This window comes from Macaca mulatta, chromosome 8 (assembly GCF_049350105.2).
Source record: "Macaca mulatta isolate MMU2019108-1 chromosome 8, T2T-MMU8v2.0, whole genome shotgun sequence".
NCBI lineage: Eukaryota > Metazoa > Chordata > Mammalia > Primates > Cercopithecidae > Macaca > Macaca mulatta.
The window spans coordinates 132102777-132115288 of NC_133413.1; the positions used below are offsets into that span (position 1 = coordinate 132102777).

Here is a 12512-nt window from a genome sequence, read left to right on the forward strand (position 1 = left end):
CAACAAAATCTATTTGGATCTCCTTGTTCTGAGAGACCCTTCCTTACTCATTTTTCAAAACTTATTTCTTCAGAGCATTACATTCTAATTCTTGTGATCGAGTTGCTATTTTTGTTTTGTTTTGTTTTCACTTTGTTTTAGGATTGGGAACATATTATGGCCACTTTGACTTATCTGTATACCAGGTGTCGTTAGAAAACATTAACCTACTACAACTTAGTATGGGATTATATGCCACTATAATCCCTATTGTCTGAATCTTACTACTTCACACAACCTACTCAAACTTCTATGAATAGGCAGGTGATAGCACAGAGAAGAGAAACGAACTAGGTGATTATACTTGATAAGTGAGCAATAAGATGCTCAAAGTGATTAATGCACTAATAAGAAGTATATATCTGATTTAGAGCAGAGACTTCCTGTCAAATCCTCACTTCCTGCATCATTCATCAATGCTTTTTGTGAGCAATGGTTTCATACCCTAGACCTGCAGATAGGCAAGTGAAGATGGAGTAGTTATATATTAGCAAAGGAAAGTAACTGAGAAAAAATCAGCCAAGTCACAGAACAGGAAAGTAGGTTTGCTACTGCAGGAATCCTACAAACTTCAGGGAGAGAGAAAGACACAGAGGAGGGTGGGAGGGGGAGAGAGAGAGAGAGAGAATAACTAGGCTTAGAGATCAAGCAAGGAAAGGTTTTTGTTTTGTTTTGTTTTTATCAGTAGGCCTCTGTGTTAGGCAGCCCTCTTCAAGACAGAAAACCCAATTCAAAACTATGTAAGAAAAGAAAAATTTCTGGCCGGGCGCGGTGGCTCAAGCCTGTAATCCCAGCACTTTGGGAGGCCCAGACGGGCGGATCACGAGGTCAGGAGATCGAGACCATCCTGGTTAACACAGTGAAACCCCGTCTCTACTAAAAAATACAAAAAATTAGCCGGGCGCGGTGGTGGGCGCCTGTAGTCCCAGCTACTCGGGAGGCTGAGTCAGGAGAATGGCGTGAACCCGGGAGGCGGAGCTTGCAGTGAGCTGAGATCCGGCCACTGCACTCCAGCCCGGGCGACTGAGCGAGACTCTGTCTCAAAAAAAAAAAAAAAAAAAGAAAAAAAAAGAAAAGAAAAATTTCTGGTTTATATACTGGCAAATTTCACCTAGGATTTTCTTCATGATGGCTAGATTGAGAGACTCGAATGATATTATTAGGATTCTGTTTCTCCCTTCCTATTTTGACTTGACTCAGTTGACTTCTTTTGAAGGCAGTCTCTCCCTTGTCCTGAGAGATGGAGCAAAATGGTGAGAGGCATTTCCCTATCACAATGGACAACTGGCTGCCTCTATTCCAAAAGTTATTTAGAAATTTTTAGAATTTAAACTCATTAGCATGGCTTGGAACTTTCTCCTCCTTAACGCAATCTCTGTGACCAGAATAATGATGGTAATACTAAGAGTAAAGGGGAGAGACAGATCCTACTGATTATTAAAAATTATAGTCTGATGATGAATGGCGAATGAGTGTTGTAAGGAATAGAGATCAAGATGGCTGACTAGAGGCATTTCAAGCACATCTCATCCACTTAGAAGAGTCAAAATAGTGTGTAGACAATCACACTTTCAATACATTATCCAAGAGGGACAAAGAAATGCAACAGAAATGCAACAGGAAACACCCAAAAATGAGGATGGATAACAGGCAGCCTGCTTCGCCAAAAACAATGAGGAGTTGGGAGTGACTCTCCAATCTGGAGAAAGGGTGAGTGAGAGTCTTTCAGTGGTCCACATTCCCACTGGAGGATTGTGCAATCCAGGCTGTGGGAGAGCATCTTGGCTCTCCCTAATCCTAAATATAATTTAGGGAGCTGCTGGGAGACTATGAGAAGGAACCGCCCCAGGGAGGAAACATACCTTAGGTCTCACTCCCTTTATGAAACCTAAGCAGCTGTAGCAAGACACCATTTTCTGTTGTAACTTTTTAACAGACTGTGCGCTGTCCTGTGATCTAATAGTACTGGTCCTAGGCGTTAGGGAAACTTGGTCTACTGCTTACAGAACTGGGCACTAGGGCAGAGTGAACTTCTGCAGCCAGAACTGTGGTGTGGGCAGCAGCCACCAGATGCTGGGAAGTGGGTCCCACCGCTGAGACTTGAGCAGGATCCAGTTGCCATGGAAGCTTGGTCTTGAGCTGGGCAGGCGCTCCTATGGCTGAAGGCTGAGTTGCAATCTAGGAATGGACTGGGGGGTCTGATGGGTAATCCAGGTCTGTTGCAACAGCCAGGACTGAGGAGCAAGCCCCATCAGGACCAGGACATGAGAGAGATTCACATATCCTACATACTGCTCTAGACTGTGGCCACTGGGGATGGCCCCATCTTCCCCTTGCCAGGACCTCAGTGTAGCAACTGTCAGCCGCACCTGAGCTTTCTGCCAAGTACCTGATGACTGTCCTTCCCTTGTCTGTTACCGCTGGTGCAGGCAATCACCATTGGGAGGTCTGAGCACCAGCCTGCCCAGTCTGGCTCCATCTGGCTTTGCTCCCACTTGGAGACAAAGCACAAAATCCAGGGTCCTGAGCATTCCACAAGTGAATCTGCCACCTGGGACAGTGAAGCACTTCTTCCAGAAGACTGAGATTGGGCCTAAACACCTTGCAGCTACCACCACAGTTGGCTCCTACCTGCGAGCGCCACCTGCTGGCGTGGAAATTGGCCCACACCTCCAGTAGTTGCCTAGTCCAACCACTGTCAACACAAGCACACAATGCTTGGAACCAGAAGAACATCTTACCACTGCTACTGCCATCACCTAGACCATATAGGCTGCCCAGGGACTAGAGAGCTCACTCATCCTCATATTCCACCACTACCACAATTGGCATCTGAGAAAGCCACCCAGAGACCCAAGAATCAACGTGCCTGAAATTGCCAACCCAGATGTCAGCATACACCACCTTGGGGCACAATGATAGGCATGTGTAGCCCACCAGTAACAGTGAGGTCTAAAGATGTGCCAATCTGGCACTCCAGGCCCCAGCACAACTTCACTATAACCTCCACTAATAACTGTTCCTAATGCACTGAGGAAATCATACATCCACTAATACTGTTTATAGCCAAAGAAATCAGACTTCACCACCGCACACTCAAAGAAGTAAAGCCAAAGAGCACTACCCAGTCAATACCATGAATGCACCCTTAAGAAAAAGCCTCCCCCAACAAAAATAAATGTTAAAATAGGAAGAAGTGACTATTACACCAGATGCACAAATATCAATGTAAAGACACAGGAAACATGAAAAGCAAGGAAATATAACACCCCCAAAGTAACAGTAATTCTCTAGCAATAGATCTTAACCAAAAGAAAATTCTTGAAATCCCAGATGAAGAATTCAAAATATTGATTTAAAAGAAGCTCAGTGAGACACAAGAGAAATCTTAAAAACAAAGAATTCAGAAAACAATTCAGGATATGAATGAGAGACTTACCAATGAGATCTAGAAAACAACAGAAACTCTGGAACTAAATAATGCATTGATGGAAATACAAAATACATTAAAAAGCTTCCACAATAGACTAGATCAAGTGGAAGAAATAATTTTAGAAGTTGAAGACAGGTTTTTTGAAATAACCTAGTTACATGACAATAAAGAAAAATGGATAAAAAGAATGAACAGAGACTTTGAGGCATCTGAAACAGCGTAGAATGACTGAATTTATGAAGTATCAGTGTCCTAACCTGAAGAAAGATAAAAAGTGTAGAAAAGCAATTTAATAAATGATAGATAAAACCTTAACAAGTCTAGAAAGAGATTTAGATATCCAGGTACTGTGCAAAAAGGACTTTGCCACAGCACTTTAAAATTAGACTGTCTAAAGTTAAAATGAAAGAGTTAATTCTAAAAACAGCAAAAGAAAAGCAGCTAGTATCTACAAAGGAAACTCCATCCTTCTCAGCAGAAACCTTATAGGCCAGAAGAGAATGGGATGATATATTAAACATACTGAAAGAAAATACAGGCAGTAAGGAATATGATATCCAGTGAGGCTAACCTTCATAAGTGAAGGAGAAATAAAGTCCCAAATAAGCAAATGCTGAGGAAATTAGTTACCACTAGTGCATCTCTAAAAAAATGCTCAAGGTAGTCCTAAGCTTGGAATCAAAAGGACATTTACCATCATGTAAACACATGAAAGTATAAAACTCACTGGTAAAACAATCACACAAAGGAAAAGAAAGGAATCAAATGGCACCACTATAGAATATGAAACCACAATTACAAACTGTAAGAGAAAAAAATAATTTATAAGACAAATAGAAAATGATTAACAGTATGAAAGGAATAAAACCTCACATAGTAATAATAGCCATGAACATAAATGGATCAAATGCTCCACTGAAAACATATAAATTGGCTGAACAAAAAAAAGATTCAACTGTATGCTGCTTACAAAACACATCTTACCTGTAGAGACCCTTTTAGACTGAAAGTAAAGGGGTGAAAAAGTATATTTCATGCAAATGGAGACCAAAAGTAAGCAGGACAAGCTTATATCAGATAAAACAGACTTTAGGTTAAAAAAAAAAAAGACAAAGAGGGTCGTTATATAGTGATAAAAAGATCAATTCCGCTAAAGGCTATAATAATTCTAAATATATATGCATCCAACACTGAAGCACACAGATTCATAAAGCAAATATTACTAGAACTGAAGAGAGATATCAATACAAAATTGTATTTCAACACCCCATTTATAGCATGAGACAGTTCATCTAGACAGAAAATTAGCAAAGAAACATTGGTTTAAAACTGGACTTTAGACAAAATAGATCAAACATAGACCATCCTACCCAAAAACTGCATAATATACGTTATTTTCATCAGCACATGGAACATTTTCTAAGACCATGTCTTAAGCCACAAAATAAGTCTCAACAAATGTAAAAAATCAAAACCATATCAAGTATCTTCTCAGATCACAACATGAAAACTCTAAGAATCAATACCCAGAGGAACATTGGAAACTACAGAAATACATGGAAAGTAAACATACTCCTGGATGACTATTGGGCCAACAAAGAAATTTAGATGAAAAAAAATTTTTTTTAATTGGAAACAAACAGAAATGGAAACACAACAAACCAAAAGTTCTGGGATACAGCAAAAACAGTGCTAAGAAGGAAGTTTATAACATTAAATGCCTACCTCAAAAATGTAGAAAGATTAAAAACTAACCATCTATATACCTATGTAACAAACCAGCACATTCTGCACATGTATCCCAGAACTTAAAGGCCGGGCGCAGTGGCTCACGCCTGTAATCCCAGCACTCTGGGAGGCCGAGGTGGGCGGATCACAAGGTCAGGAGATCGAGACCATCCTGGCGAACACAGTGAAACCCCGTCTCTACTAAAAATACAAAAAAATTAGCCAGGCATGGTGGTGGGCTCCTGTAGTCCCAGCTTCTCGGGAGGCTGAGGCAGGAGAATGGCATGAACCCGGGAGGCGACGGAGCTTGCAGTGAGCAGAGATCGCGCCACTGCACTCCAGCCTGAGAGACCGAGACTCTGTCTCTAAATAAATAAATAAATAAAAATTAAAAACTAACCATCTAACAATGCACCTCAAGGAACAAACCAAACCCAAAATTAGCAGAAGTGAAATAATGATCAGAGCAGAACTAGATAGTGGCAACAGCAACAAAAACAGTACAAGAGATCAACAAAAAGAAAAGTTGGTTCTTCAAAAAATAAGCAAAATAGATAAACTGCTAGCTAAACTAACCAAGTAAAGAGGAGAGCAGATCAAAGTAAACAAAATCAGAAATGAAAAAGGAGAAGTTACAACTCCTACCACAGAAACACAAGATTTTGTGAACAACTCTATGCTCATAAACTAGAAAACCTAGAGGATAAATTCTTAGAAGCATACTGCCTCCCAAGATTGAATCAGGAAGAAATAGAAAACCTGTACAGATCAATAATGAGTAGAGAGATTTAATCAGTAATAATAAACCTCTCAACAAAGAAAATCTCAGGACCAGATGGATTTACAGTCAAATTCTACCAAATGTGCAAAGAAAAAGTAATACCAGTCCTCCTAAAACTGTTCCAGAATGTCCAGGAGGAGGGAATTTTTCCTAACTCATATGCTATGATGCCAGTATCACTCTGATACCTAACCCAGACAGGAACACAAGTAGTAAAGAAACTATTTTTATCTCTGATGACCATAGATGTAAAAATCCTCACAAAATAGCAATCCCCTCAACAGCACATCAAAAAAACATATATAATATGGTCAATGAGGTTTTATACCAGGGAAGCAAGGATGGTTTAACACACATAGGTCGATAAATGTGATACTTCACATAAACAGAATCAAGGATAATAATCATATGATCATATCAATAGACTCAGAAAAAGAATTTGATAAAATTCAACATCTCCTCATGATAAAAACCCTTAGCAAACTAGGCATAGAAGAAACATATGTCAAAATAATAAAGGTAGTGTAAAACAACCCCACCACTAACATCATACTGAATGGGGAAAAGTTGAATGCATTTTCTCTATGGACTGAAAAAAAGACAAAGGTGGTCATTTTCACCACTCCTATTCATCATAGTACTAAAAGTCCTAGCCAGAGCAATCACATAAGAGAAAGAAATACATGGCATCCAAATTGTAAAAGGGAAGTCAAATTATTCCTCTTTGTTGATATGATCTTATATCTAGAAAAACATACAGTCTTCACCAAATAACTCTTTGGTTTGCAAAATGAATTCAGTAAAATTGCAGAATACAAAATCAATGTACAAAAATCAGTAGTATGTATATACACCAGTAACAACCTAGCTAGAAAGAAATCAAGAAGGCAATCACATTTATATTTACAAAAAATACCTAGGAATAAACAACCATGAAAGTGATAGATCTCTACAAAAAAAAAAAATCTATAAAAATGATTAAAGAGATTATATATGACACACACAAAAAATGGAAAGACATCCTTTGCTCATGGATTGGAAATAACGTTAAAATGACCATACCAGGCCAGGCACGGTGGCTCACACCTGTAATCCCAGCACTTTGGGAGGCTGAGGCAGGCAGATCACCTGAGGTCAGGAGTTTAAGACCAACCTGGTCAACATGGTGAAACCCCCTATCTACTAAAAATACAAAAATTAGCCGGGCCTGGTGGCAGGCTCCTGTAATCCCAGCTACTCGGGAGGCTGAGGCAGGAGAATTGCTTGAACCTGGGAGGCAGAGGTTGCAGTGAGCCAAGATCACATCACTGCATTCCAGCCTGGGTGACAGAGTGAGACTTGGTCTCCAAAAGTAAAGAAATAACCATACTGCCCTACAGATTAAATGCAATCCCTATCAAAATACCAATGTCATTTTTCAAAGAATTAGAAAAAAATTTCTGAAATTCATATGGAACCGAAAAAGAGCTTGATCAGCCACAGCAATCCTGAACAAAAAGAACATAGCTGGAGGCCTCACATTACTTGACTTTAAATTAAAAGGCTAAAGTAACCAAAAAAGCATGGTCCTGTTATAAACATAGACATATAGATCAATGGAACACAATAGAAAACTCAGAAATCAAGCCACATGTTTATAGCCAACTGATCTTTGACAAAGCTGATAATAACATATTGGGGAAAGGAAACCTACTTCAATAAATTATGCTGGGAAATTTGAATAGCTATATGCAGATGAATGAAACTAGACCTCTATCTCTCACTATATGCAAAAATCAACTCAAGATGAATTAAAGACTTAAATGTAAAACCCGAAACTATATATATGAGAAGAAAACCTAGGGAAAAGCCTTGTAGACAATGGGCTAGGCAAAGCATTGATGACTAAGACCTCAAATGCATAGGCAACAGAAAAAAAAAAATAGTCAAATGGGACTACATTAACCAAAAAGCTTCTGCACCACAAAAGAAATAATTAACAGAGTAAGGAGACAACTTGCTGAATAGGAGAAAATATTTGCAAACTATTCGTCTAACAGGGAACTAATATCAGAATATAAAAGAACTTAATTCAACAACAGCAACAGCAAATCATGATAATCCCATTAAAAAGAGGGCAAAGGATATGAATAGACTTTTTCCAAAAGAAGACCTGCAAATGGCCAACAGTCATATGAAAAATGCTCAGCATCCCTAATCATCAGAGAAATGTAAGTCAAAACCACAATGGAATATCATCTTACCCCCATCAAAATGTCTGTTACCACAAAGACAAAAATAACAGATGTTGATGAAAATGTAGAGAAAAGAAAACCTTTATACACTGTTGGTGGACGTGTAAATTAGTACAGCTCCCCTGAAAAACCATATGGAGATTCCTCAAAGAACTAAAAATAGAAGTACTATTCATTCTAGTAATCCCACTACTGGGTATCTACCCAAAGGAAAAGAAATCAATGCATCAAAATAATACCTACACTCACATGTTTATCACAACGCTCTTCACAATAGCAACGATATGGAATCAACCTAAGTGTTCATCAACAGATGAATGGATGTATAAAATGTGGCGTATCCATGGAATATTATTTGGTCATAAAAAAGAATAAAATCTTGTCTTTTTCAACAACATGGATGGAAATTGAGGTTATTAAATGAAACAAGCCAGACACAGAAAGACAAATATTGCATGTTCTCACTCATAAGTGAGTGATAAAATATGTTCACATTTGTGCAGAGAATTGAATGACAGACAATGGAGACTTTAAAGGGTGAGGGGGCAGAAGGAGGGAGGATGATGAGAAATTAGTGAGTACTATGTACATTACTTGGTGATGGATTCCCTAAAAGCCTTGACTGCCATGAAAATGTACACATGGTCAGGCGCCATGGCTCACACCTGTAATCCCAGCACTTTGGGTGGCTAAGGCAGGTGATCACAAGGTCAAGAGATGGAGACCATCCTGGCCAACATGGTGAAACCCCGTCTCTACTAAAATTACAAAAATTAGCTGGGCGTGGTGGTGTGCACCTGTAATCCCAGCTGCTCAGGAGGCTGAGGTAGGAGAATCGCTTGAACCAGGAGGCGGAGGTTGCAGTGAGCCGAGATCACACCACTGCACTCCAGCCTGGTGACAGAGAAAGACTCTGTCTCAAAAAAAAAAAAAAAAAGAAAAAAAAATCTATGCATGTAGCAAAATTGCACATGTACCTCATAAATTTGTATGAATAAAAAATTCTTCCCTAACTCCCTATTGCTCCATACCTTTTTGTTTTGTTTAGAGATGGAGTTTCGCTCTGTGGCCTAGGCTGGAGTACAGTGGTGCGATCTCAACTCATTACAACCTCCACCTCCCAGGTTCAGGAAATTATACTGCCTCAGCCTCCCAAATAGCTGGGACTACAGGAAACTGCCACTATGCCCAGCTAATTTTTTGTATTTTTAGTAGAAATGAGGTTTCACCATGTTGGTCAGGCTGGTCTTGAGCTCCTGATCTCAAGGGATCTGCCTGCCCCGGCCTCCCAAAGTGCTGGGATTACAGGCATGAACCACCACGCCTGGCCTCCATTCCTTTTTCTAAGTCTATATCACACTATATTTGGAATTAAATTGGGTAAGAAAGTAGGGCATGTGTCTCTGCTACTAGACTCTGAATCCCTTAAGTCCCTCACACAAGACATGACACAATAAAATTTAAAAATATTTATAGTATATTTTAAGAAAAGAATCAGGGTATGTAGGCCATGAGTATTTCTTTTGAGTTATTAGAGATCATTCTCAGAATAATCTAATAACATTTATTTCATATATATATATATAAATGTATATATAATATATGATAACTGTGTCAAAGAGTAGTCAGGTCTTACTCTTTTGCCCAGGCTGGAGTGCAGTGACCCAGTCATGGCACACTGCAGCCTGGACCTCAAAGGCTCAGGCAATCCTCCCACCTTAGGCTGTGAGTGGCTTGGACTGCAGGTGTGTGCCACCATACCAAGCTAATTTTTTTTATTTTTACTAGGGATGAGATCTCACTACATTGCCCAGGCTGGTCTCCAAGTCCTGAGCTCAAGTGATCCTCCCACCTCGGCCTCCCGAAGTGCTGGGATTACAGGCATGAGCCACCATCTCCTGCTAGAATGATGATATTGGAGAGGATAGAAAGCAGTCAGGATAACCATTTCTCTTGCCACCCTCTCCTCCTACTCTTAAACTTTGGTCATTATGGTTCCTGCCAAATGTACTTTCTATATGATTAGTCTTTAATATTCCTGAAGTTATTTGTACTGTTCTTGGATAAACATATGCTCTATATTACAACTAGATTTTATTATACTGACAGAGTTCAAAATAGTATAAGCTCAGGTGCTCCTGGATTATTGACCAAGGGCAATATTCACTGACTTCTTGCTATATACGCAACATCATCCTAAGTCTTTTGCATGTATTGTTTCATTGAATCCATTCAAAAATTCCAGATGTATGATATTATTAGCTTCATTTTGCAGATGAAGAACTTTAGGCAAATAGATGTTAAGGAACTTGTCTGAAGTTGCCATTTTAGTAAGTGGAGGGACCAGGATTTGAATGCAGGTAACTGGCATCGGAACTCACGTTGTTACACTATTGCCGCTCAGTACGTCTTGAAAGCCCACAAAGCAGGACTTGACTGCAAGAAACTGAGGAGACAGCAGGCCGGTGAAGAGTTTCTAAACGGAGGGAAGGACAAAACAATCCGCCCTTGAGTTGTATATTGGTCACTGGAGAGAGAAGAAAAAGAGAGATCCTTCGAGACATAAGATCAAAAACCATCTGGAGAGCCAGAAGGGGAAAAACCAGCAGGGAACAAAGTGTTTCCAGTATTGGGAACATGTTGAGTAAACCATCAGATGAGCATGGGAAGTCAGCCGGGAAAGTCAGGAGGGCTACCTCAGGAGAGAAAGGCAACAGCTTGTTATGGATTCCTGGAGACTACATGTAGAGCTAGTCTCAGTGAGCAGGCAAATTATATTTAATGTCTGACATGTTTAGGTTCAGTCTGAACAAAATATCTCATTCCAGCACTGAAGATTACAGACCTAAATGTCATTCAATGTGAAACAACAAGCATGTATTTCCTTGTTGCACTTCTAATTCCAATAATGTACCTTCTTCCTTTAAGCTCTATACTTCCTAAACTGCACCTGTCTTTGAAACAGCTCATGCTAAGGTTTGAAGCTTGCTGCATCAGTTAAATGTGTCCCTAAGCATCTGATGGATAAAGGAGGACAGTAGGAACCTCAAACAAAACTGCTGCCAATAATCAGAGGATACAAAACAATAAAACATGTATAGTGTTCTTCCAAACATCAAGGAGGCTTCTTTTCTCTTTAAAGCTGTAGTGTACACAAGATACAAAATGTAACCTCCCCAAAGAAGAAAATTTAGGTCTCTGGAAACTATATGGAAGGTCAGCAGAAAAGGGAATCATTGCTCCTCAGGCACTGCAATGACTGAAAACAGTTTATGAGGAAAATACATTTTAATCTTTTCCCTGACATTTAGTAATTGAGTATGTACACAGTAGCTGCACATACACACACACATACGTAGAGAGAGAGAGTTTAATTTACACGGAGCTATTTTACAGTATATAATAGGACTATAACCCTTCCAAAAGTCAGCTTAATTAAAAGGTATATTCATGAATTTTCAGAGAATTGCCTTACATAATATTATTAGTGTCATCAATATCACTTGAAATGCTGTAGAACATAACCCAGGGTATACAATTAACTTTGCATTAAGATTTGAAGTGAGACAAGCACTGCCTGTGAATATCATCCCTCAATTTGTAAATCACCAGAGCATGGTGACAATTTGGCTTGACTACAACTATGCCCGAATGAAGTACTTTTCCTTTTGAGAAAAAAGGAATCGACGAGCACGAGGACTCCCTTTTCTCCTTTTAGTTTATTTTTTTAAGTCATTTATTAATTTTCCCTTTTGTAAAAGTAATTCCAAAGTTTGCCTTTTTTCTTTTGAGGGGAAGGGGTAACTTTACAGGCAGTTTCCTTAGTCATTCTAGGCAGCCAGCCAATGAAATATAGACTAAACAACGCAGAGGATATTAATTTTACTTCACTATACATGCACACAGCTAGTGATGCATAAAGTCTTCATTCCAAGACTGACATTAAAAGGGTTGTGCAATTGCCTGGATTCCAGCGTCACTAACGGTTTTTTGAGGGAGTTGGAAAGAGATAAGAGAAGAGACCTTGGGGAACAATTTTAAAGTGGCTCAATAGAATCGCAGAGCCAAACTCATACCTACATCAATGTGGTGCAGAGAATCTCTTAAGTATTTTTAATGCTGAATTTGAGCAAGGAAACTTCAAGTATGAACCTAAAAAGAAATCAAAACGTATTTCACAGATATATTAACAGTTTTCTGGCAACAGAGAAGCTGGGTAAAAAGAATTGGAAAATCAAACTTTTTATTGAAGTATGACATGTACAGAAATATTCACACATCAAAAGTCTAGAGCGTG

The 12512-nt window shown here is 39.2% G+C and overlaps 1 long non-coding RNA gene across 2 annotated transcripts in view; it reads right to left on the reverse strand.

The window, feature by feature from the left end:
- The window catches only part of LOC144330554 (uncharacterized), a 29981-nt gene extending 17828 nt beyond the window's left edge, over nt 1-12153 (reverse strand). For both annotated transcript variants that reach the window (XR_013396851.1, XR_013396852.1), the window contains exons 1-2: nt 12102-12153; nt 10597-10742 (exon numbers count right to left, since the gene is read on the reverse strand). This is a non-coding gene — a long non-coding RNA (uncharacterized LOC144330554). The remainder of the gene's footprint in view (nt 1-10596; nt 10743-12101) is intronic.
- Nucleotides 12154-12512: the final 359 nt, after the last annotated feature.